The sequence below is a fragment of the Siphateles boraxobius genome, unplaced genomic scaffold (assembly GCF_051911475.1).
Source record: "Siphateles boraxobius isolate OS27281-9 unplaced genomic scaffold, OSU_SipBor_1 1, whole genome shotgun sequence".
In the NCBI taxonomy this organism is placed as follows: Eukaryota; Metazoa; Chordata; class Actinopteri; order Cypriniformes; family Leuciscidae; genus Siphateles; species Siphateles boraxobius.
Genome location: NW_027508699.1, coordinates 3604588 through 3613168, shown reverse-complemented (window position 1 = coordinate 3613168; position 8581 = coordinate 3604588). Strand labels below are relative to the sequence as shown.

At 40.2% G+C, this 8581-nt stretch overlaps 1 non-coding gene and 1 pseudogene across 1 annotated transcript; both read right to left on the bottom strand.

Moving 5' to 3' along the window:
* Positions 1-227: 227 nt before the first annotated feature.
* On the bottom strand, positions 228-346 carry LOC143741865 (5S ribosomal RNA). The gene has a single exon (XR_013205256.1). It is a non-coding gene; the product is annotated as a 5S ribosomal RNA (ribosomal RNA).
* Positions 347-1418: 1072 nt separating this feature from the next.
* LOC143742278 (5S ribosomal RNA) lies at positions 1419-1527 on the bottom strand (annotated as a pseudogene).
* Positions 1528-8581: the final 7054 nt, after the last annotated feature.

The following is an 8581-nucleotide window of genomic DNA, read 5'->3' as shown; positions in this document are numbered from 1 at the left end:
CAGAGTTGTGTGTTGCTTGTAGACTGAGAGAGAAAAGCCTGTCGATCGCCCCCTGGAGGAGAAAGACAGAATGACGAGGCTGAGCTGTCCTTTACCACACCGAAAGCAGACAGAAGCCAGAGAAAAAGCAACATGAAAGAAATAAATGACGCAATTGAATTGAAAAGGATAAAGGAAAAACCGTGGGAGCCGAGCCCTGAAGTTTATTAGTGAATTGATAAAGCAAAAGCTTACAGCACCTGGTATTCCCAGGCGGTCTCCCATCCAAGTACTAACCAGGCCCGACCCTGCTTAGCTTCCGAGATCGGACGAGATCGGGCGTGTTCAGGGTGGTATGGCCGTAAGCGAGAGTCTCAGCCGATAGAGGGATATTTAAAGAAGGCACACGAGTCTCGGCCCGCATTCACACACACTGCAGCTGCAAGACAAACAGCATCCACAAAGCGTTTTCATGTCTTTATACAGCTGCTCAAAATATTAATTCATTAGACCTCTATAAGCATTAAATTAATAATAAATAAATAATTAAAGGATTAATGTATTTAAGCATGTTTTCATGATAATAAGCAGAAGTCTCCCCAGCTCTACAGTGCCTCACAAATTCTCATATGTAAATCTGTGGTGAAAAATGGAACTGCAGTGCTCTAACCAACCTTAGTTTTTATTTTAAATGTAGGCATACAGAGATATCAAGACTCAACATCTGAATCTCAACAATGGTGACAATCAAGAAAGTTTTTTTGAGACTTTATTAGCTTATTTTGTGACATTCAGAGTTGATCTGATTTTTTTTTAATTGTCACCATTGTTGAGATTCATTTGCTGATTCTTGATTCTGTGTGAGTATTCATTGTTGACTTCAAATTTTATTATTTTCAATAAAACATTAACATCTAAATATGTTAATATTCAATAAGGACCTTAGTATCAGAGAAATAAAGTCTGGATTATAATAACTGAAAATGCTGAGATTTTGAGAAATCTTATACCAACACTGAAAACTCTTCAGACCCAGTGCAGGGCCAGTTATAGGTTAGTAGCCTAATTAAAAATCCATGAACATGCAAATGTGTGTGGATTTATTTAAATATTAAGCTGAAATCTGAGCGTTCTGCTGACAAAAACAGTGTGGGAACCTCTGGTCTAATTGAAGTCGAGTAAAGGAGCGGGTTACAAAAGAACAAGCACTCAGAGTTGTGTGTTGCTTGTAGACTGAGAGAGAAAAGCCTGTCGATCGCCCCCTGGAGGAGAAAGACAGAATGACGAGGCTGAGCTGTCCTTTACCACACAGAAAGCAGACAGAAGCCAGAGAGAAAGCAGCATGAAAGACAAATGAATGAAGCAATTGAATTGAAAAGGATAAAGGAAAAACCGTGGGAGCCGAGCCATGAAGTGTATTAGTGAATTGATAAAGCAAAAGCTTACAGCACCTGGTATTCCCAGGCGGTCTCCCATCCAAGTACTAACCAGGCCCGACCCTGCTTAGCTTCCGAGATCGGGCGTGTTCAGGGTGGTATGGCCGTAAGCGAGAGTCTCAGCCGATAGAGGGATATTTAAGGAAGGCACACGAGTCTTGGCCAGCATTCACACACACTGCAGCTGCAAGACAAACAGCATCCACAAAGCGTTTACATGTCTTTATACAGCTGCTCAAAATATTAATTCATTAGACCTCTATATGCATTAAATTAATAATAAATTAAATATTTTTGGGATTTTCTAGACTATTTTAAGACGTAAAGTGAGCAGGATATTAAAATGTTGCGTTTAGATTTATGCTTGTAAGCATGTATTTATGATAAAAAGCAGAAGTCTCCCCAGCTCTACATCACCCCACAAATTCTCCTATGCAAAAGCTGTGGTGAAAAATGGAACTGCAGCACTCTAATCATCCTTGGATTTATTTTTAATTAGGCATACAGAGACATCAAGAATCAACATATGAATCTCAACAATGGTGACGATCAAGAAAGCTTTTTTGTGACTTTATTAGCTTGTTTTGTGACATTCAGAGTTGATCTGATTTTTTTTAATTGTCACCATTGTTGAGATTCATTTGCTGATTCTTTATGTCTGTGTGAGTATTCATGACTCTGAAAAACCATTTTCTTCCATAACAGAGTAGAAATTTCTGTAGTTTGATTGGCCTGAAATATAAACAATTTAATATTAAACAATATAATCAGAGATTATACTCTGGTTTCAGTGAATCAAATAAATACACCATCACTAAAAAGTGACTGATGTGTTTGGTTCCTAAATGCCATTTAAAAAAAAATTGAGTTACTGCAAAAATCAGGATTGTATATGGTCGGTAATTGAAAAGTCAATGTTTAATCTTAAAGGGTCATTCCACCGGTGGAGAAATTAATATGTATTGAAAGTGGGTCATATATGTAGTAGAATAGTATCATCAATTTCTAATTTGGGACCTTCTTGGCCGATAAAAGGCAGAAAATGACTTAGACAACAATCCCCATAGTGCATTGCAATGCTCAGCTCCGCAGACCACTCCCACTACAGTAGCTAGCTTAACTGCAAGATATTTGTGCAATGAACCTGCCACGTTAGCGTGTTAACAAAATGAAAATAAACGTACTTTACAGAAAGACAACCATTTGACCCTGTAGGCTTTGGCTGACGTTGCCAGTTGACGTTAGGTATTCTAAAGTAGGTCTCCAGGACGCCACTATCCATATGGGGTGCGAAACTCGGGTGAGCAACAACACACACGTTCCGTGTCATCCTCCGATTCCGTAGCACCGCTGGAATTCTCGGCAGCAGACAGACTCTTGTTCTGTGTGCATTGGCACACAATGGGAGCACAGGCACCACCAATCTGCCCCAGCTCGAGCCATTGCGGGGTCCTCGTCCTCGTCTCGTCGGCTGTGGTGACAGTAGCTTCAGCCGCCTCCGGTTCCTCCATAGCCCTTAGCTGCTCGTCGCTATACTGTGGCTAATAAAGGTAGCCACGAACATCCGTTTCTACCATAACTTTGTCAAAATCCAGATCCTCCATAATGCTTCCGCCTGCGTATTCAGTACCTTAGTCCCTATTTTCAAAAAGTTTCTCCCGGTGAAATCAAACACACTGGCACTGATCTGCGATAGGTCTGTTAGCGCATTAGGTCCAACCCCCTATGGGAGGGTTTGAAAGGGTGGGAACTAGTGCTTGTAGTCTTCACAGAAATCCCCCCCTTTTACACTTCCTCCTACAATGACGTAAAATGACGATTTTTGCGTCATTGTAGGAGGAAGTGAAAAAGGTAAATAGAGGATTTCTCTCGTCTCAGGGGAAAATGAAAGAGTGTTGCACGACCATTCAATAGTATGACTGGATTTCTAGCAATGGAAATCTTAATGCAAATGGGTGGAGTGACCCTTTAAGTAAAATGCAATATCCGCCGTGTTATTCTGTCATGTTTTCTCCCTTTCTTTCCAAACCGCAACAAAGCCAGTCTCCCTTTTCTGCAGAATGCGATACATCCGCTCAACCAATCACAACGCACCATTCCACGCTATGTAAACAGTAAGGGCAGCGCTTTAAATGCACCTGGCTTCCTAGTTTTTCTTATTTATTTTGTACCTACTTTTCGATCAACAAACAAACACAAAAAATGAATAATTTTGATGGCATTGATGAACCTGTGGTTTTTTCTGCGGTGGGTAAGAAGCTGCAAGACAAACAGCATCCACAAAGCGTTTTCATGTCTTTATAAACTTAATATATATATACACACACTACCTGTCAAAAGTTTTGGATCGGTTGGATTTTTTACGTTTTTAAAATCAGTCTCTCCTGCTCACCAAGGCAGCATTTATTTGATAAAGTAATATTGTCAAATATTATGACAATTTGAAATGACTGTTTTCTATTTTAATATATTTTAACGTATAATTTATTCCTATCATCAAAGCTGAATTTTCAGCATCATTACTCCAGTCTTCAGTGTCGCGTGATCCTTCAGAAATCATTCTAGCATGCGGATTTGATGCTCAAAAAACATTATCATTAAATTAGCATGAATCTTTCCAGTGACCTTTGGGTCATTCGCTGGGTGTTTTGAGGTACTATTTGGGTACATTAGTTTTTGGAAAAAAATGCTAAAAAAAAATCAAACTGAACCGCCAACATTACATCTAGATTCACATCCGTGCACAGGGTGAAAGAATGTCTTTCTGATTGCAGGTGTCAGTTCAAATAACAAATATATTAAATGTCACATGAAAAATGAAAAACTGGTTTAAGCTGTAGTTGAGAAATTACTTCTAGTTCCAGTAAAGGTCCACCCACAGTTATTAATAAATACACTGATTGTGAGAGCTGCAATTCAGCATCACTGTATTGAGCTGCTGACGACAGAATCTCATTGATCTGAGTTTGCTCTGCAGCATCTGACCTCAGGTAAAGGTATTGCTATTTTTGTTTTTATCCAATTAGGCTCTAATGAGTTTTGATGGATCCAAATTATTTTGTAAAGTTTCTTTACAATTTTTCTGTTTATTATGTTTTGTAAAATTTGCCTTATCTGTGAATGTTGTAGTTGTTTTACAACTGTGCACAACAAAGAAATATTTTTTTTTTTTTTAAATATAAGAAACATATTTGTGTATGTTGTTTATGTCTGTCTGTGCAGGTCCCGTTCGTCACAATGAGGTTTCTGATCTCAGTGTGTGTATATGAATATGTATATACAGTATATAAAGGCTTTAGAAACAGAACAGCGAAGGAAATTCTAGTTCTTATTCTTTTTGGGGAATAATAATTTTGAATATTATTATTAATAATATATTTTGCATTAAAATATGCACATATATACTTTTATTTGTATGCTTAATACGTCAAAAACGTAAAACATTTCGTGTCTCTTCACACTCAGTTAGGAATTCCATGAATCACGTAAATGCATATTTTCAATTCAAAATGGCCTTATTTGGGGGGGGGGGGGTAGTTTGCATTACTGGATGTTACTGTATAAGTCGTTTAACATTTCCATTGCAAAACAGTTGACGTATTAAATGTTTCACTTCTTACCTCACTCTCTTTCGACCAAAGCCGTCTAAGGAAAGCCTGTCCACTCCCTATTAAAGCTGCAGTAGGGAGTTTTGAGAAAATGTTGACTTAGCCTGAAAATTTGAAGAAGCACAACTTACAGGTCCAACCCCCTTGCTCTCTGCTGCACTACAGCCCTCCCTCCACAGCTCCTCCCTCCACAGCTCCTCCCTCCACAGCTCCTCCCTCCACAGCTCCTCCCCCACAGCTCCTCCCCCACAGCTCCTCCCTCCAGAGCTCCTCCCTCCACAGCTCCTCCCTCCACAGCTCCTCCCCCACAGCTCCTTCCTCCACAGCTCCTCCCCCAAAGCTCCTCCCTCCACAGCTCCAACCTCCACAGCTCCTCCCCCACAGCTCCTCCCTCCACAGCTCCTCCCTCCACAGCTCCACCCTCCACAGCGGAGCCTGCCGTGAACGCCAGGCTTGTAAGCAGGACCACTGATGACGGCGGATTATAAACAGTTATGGAACATTCACTAATAGGGACGAAACATCAACAATATGTTTTACATTGACTATGGCCTGCCCATACTTTGACTACAAACTTGGTCCTCAAATCATTATGTATTTTGCAATACATGTAACTTTATAAGGTTGCACTCTTTCTATAAGTTATAAATAGCTACTATACTAGATAACGTTAAAGGATTAGTTCACTTTTAAAAAAGAACTTTTGCTGATCATTTACTCACCCCCATGTCATCCAAGATGTCCATGTCTTTCTTTCTTCAGTCGAAAAGAAATTAAGGTTTTTGATGAAAACATTCCAGGCTTTTCTCCATATAATGGACTTCAATAGGTCACAAACGTTTCAAGGACCAAATGACAGTTTCAGCGCAGCTTCAAAGGGCTTTAAACGATACCAGACGATGAATAAGGGTCTTATCTAGCGAAACGATCGGTCATTTCAAAAATAAATAAAAAAATTTAAGTTTTATAAGCACAAATGCTCGCCTTGCTCTGTTCTGTGATGCACGTTTGTGATCCTGTTCGAACTCGTTCATCCAAATGAACGAATCTTTTTTCGAGTCATTTCGTTCGTTGAATGAACGAAATGACTCCGAAAAAGACTCGTTCAAAATGACCGGGAGCGGTGTATTTCTGCAAATGGCAATAGGACCACTGGGAGGAGCCAGAGGAGCTTGATTTTTTTCACAGATTATCTGTCTCATATTCTACTTTCAGGACATAATGACAGTTTTAACAAATATTTGTTTACAAAAGCTACCTACCTACTGGAGCTTTAAGCCCTATTGTACCGAATTTTGGTTGTAGTTCCACCAGAGTTCCACTGGGGGGCGGTTGTCCGAGTGCAAAATGAATGGGAGTCCATGGGGCTAGACGGCTAAATTTGTCTCTTTCACAAGTTTAACATGGGTTATAGGTCCACAGTTGAATTAACAAGTACTTGTACCCTTCTGATTTCTTACAGGTTGAGTTGTTGTTGCCCATAACACGCTAGCATTCTTCTAATGGACTTTGATTGGTCAGTGAAGGACTGATAACGTCCAGAGATACAGCTTGATGGCATCGTGGCATCTAACGTATTTTCGGCGTGGTCTTTTAAAACAACAAAACGAAAACTCTTCTAGCACGTGGATTTTCCTGTGTCAGCGGTGTTGTCGATGCCTCGAGAGAAAAGAAAGTGCAGATCGCGAAAGCACCAAAGTGACTGAAGGATTGCCGTAAAGCAGTATCCCTTGTCGTACGATGTGTATGACCACATTGCCATTTTAAAAGACTTTTTAAAGCAAATAAGTGACTCTAAAAAATCTAACACCTCTGTAATTTCTTTGGATCTCCTTTCGAAAACAACATTCAAATTACTAGACAAAAAATTATATCCTGAGAAAAGTGGATATACTCGCAGTATACTGTACTTCCGGGTTCTGAACTGGTTGCAGTTCAGAACCCGGAAGTACAGTATACTGCGAGTGAAACTTCTCCCCATATTAGACATTCTCTGTTTCGACTTTAAACTGCCGCTTAACAATGGAATTCACGCTCTGCTTCTGTGAACAGTAAACCCTAATGATTTGATTGGCCATGTCAATCCTTTTGACGTTGACGAGCGCTGGTGTACCCCAGAGCAATAATTTCAACTTTTAACCCTTTTTGTCATCCTCTATTAATTGCTCCTTTATATTTTCTCTTATCTGTTTTGTACATTAGAGTTTAATGTTACATACTATGTTGTAAAATAAAATTTTATTGCATCATTTTAGTGTTGTGTTGTGTAGAACCAACCTCATTATGTTGGCCAATCAAATTGTACCTGTATTGGCAGGCACTCCACACACACACACACACACACACACATATATATATATATATATATATATATATATATATATATATATATATATATATATATATATATATATATATTGGGATGCAGAGGAAAGGGGCAGTGTGGCTTTAGACAGTTCACTGAAATGTGGAGCTCATCAGTACGTTCACTAAACGCATAGTTGTTAAATAATGTTATTGTTCCCTCTCATGACATGGTGTCAGAGGTGTGTGTTGCACCCACAACCAAGTTCGCCTTGTTTTGAGTGGGATAATGTCCAAGTTAAACGCACCAAAAGCTTTCGACTTCGCACAGCCAGCAACCTGGCCTGCATGGATCCAGCACTTCTCCCGGTTTCGCATCGCAACGAGGCTGAACAAGAAAAAGCAGCTTTATGCATTGAGTAAAGATGCCGAAGCGATATTCGGATCGTTCATGTTCCGAGCTTCTATTGCAAATAATTATGAAACTGTTGTTGGCAAATTTAATGAACATTTCCCCGTAGGAACGTTATACTTGAGCGGGCCGGTTTCCGCAGCGCACACAGAGATCTGTAGAGACTGTTTAGGCTTTTGTGAGATGCCTCTATAAATTGGCTGAAAACTGCGAGTTCGGTGCAAGCAAAGAGGAACAAATGAGGGACAGAGTAGTCAAGGGATTGCAGATTATGATGTTTTCCAAAGGTTACAAATGGACCATGAACTGACTTTGGACAAAGCGGTCAAGATCGTGCAGCAGTCTGTGCTCATTAAGCCCCAAAATGCGACGGAAGAGCAGCTCCTGAAGTGAGCGCAGCAAAGCACGGACAACAGAAAAGGCAAGAAGTGTGTTACGGGACCACCAAATAAGGAAAAGTGTTGTGAGAGGAAACAAGCCATATACAGCACATGCTGTAATCGCACACACAGACAACAATTCTGCCCTAAAGGCAAAAGACCTTAAAGTAACACCAGGTAACTTTTGCTCTCTGGGTCCCCCTACAGTTGGGAAATCATTACCTGATTCATGAAGATAAACGGAGGATAAGATAGCTTCCGTAACATAGTCAGGCAGACAAAAAAACAGCCCAGACTACGGGGTGTCATTGGTTGATGCGTTAAATGTTACCCAGATACAATAGTGCTATTTTCTGATTGGCTAACAACACCAGACGAACAACACCAGAGGAGACGCGCTTGAATTCATGCCTGTTCCACAGTGAGAGCGGCGCGGCCAGAGTTTTGGATGCTGCGACATAT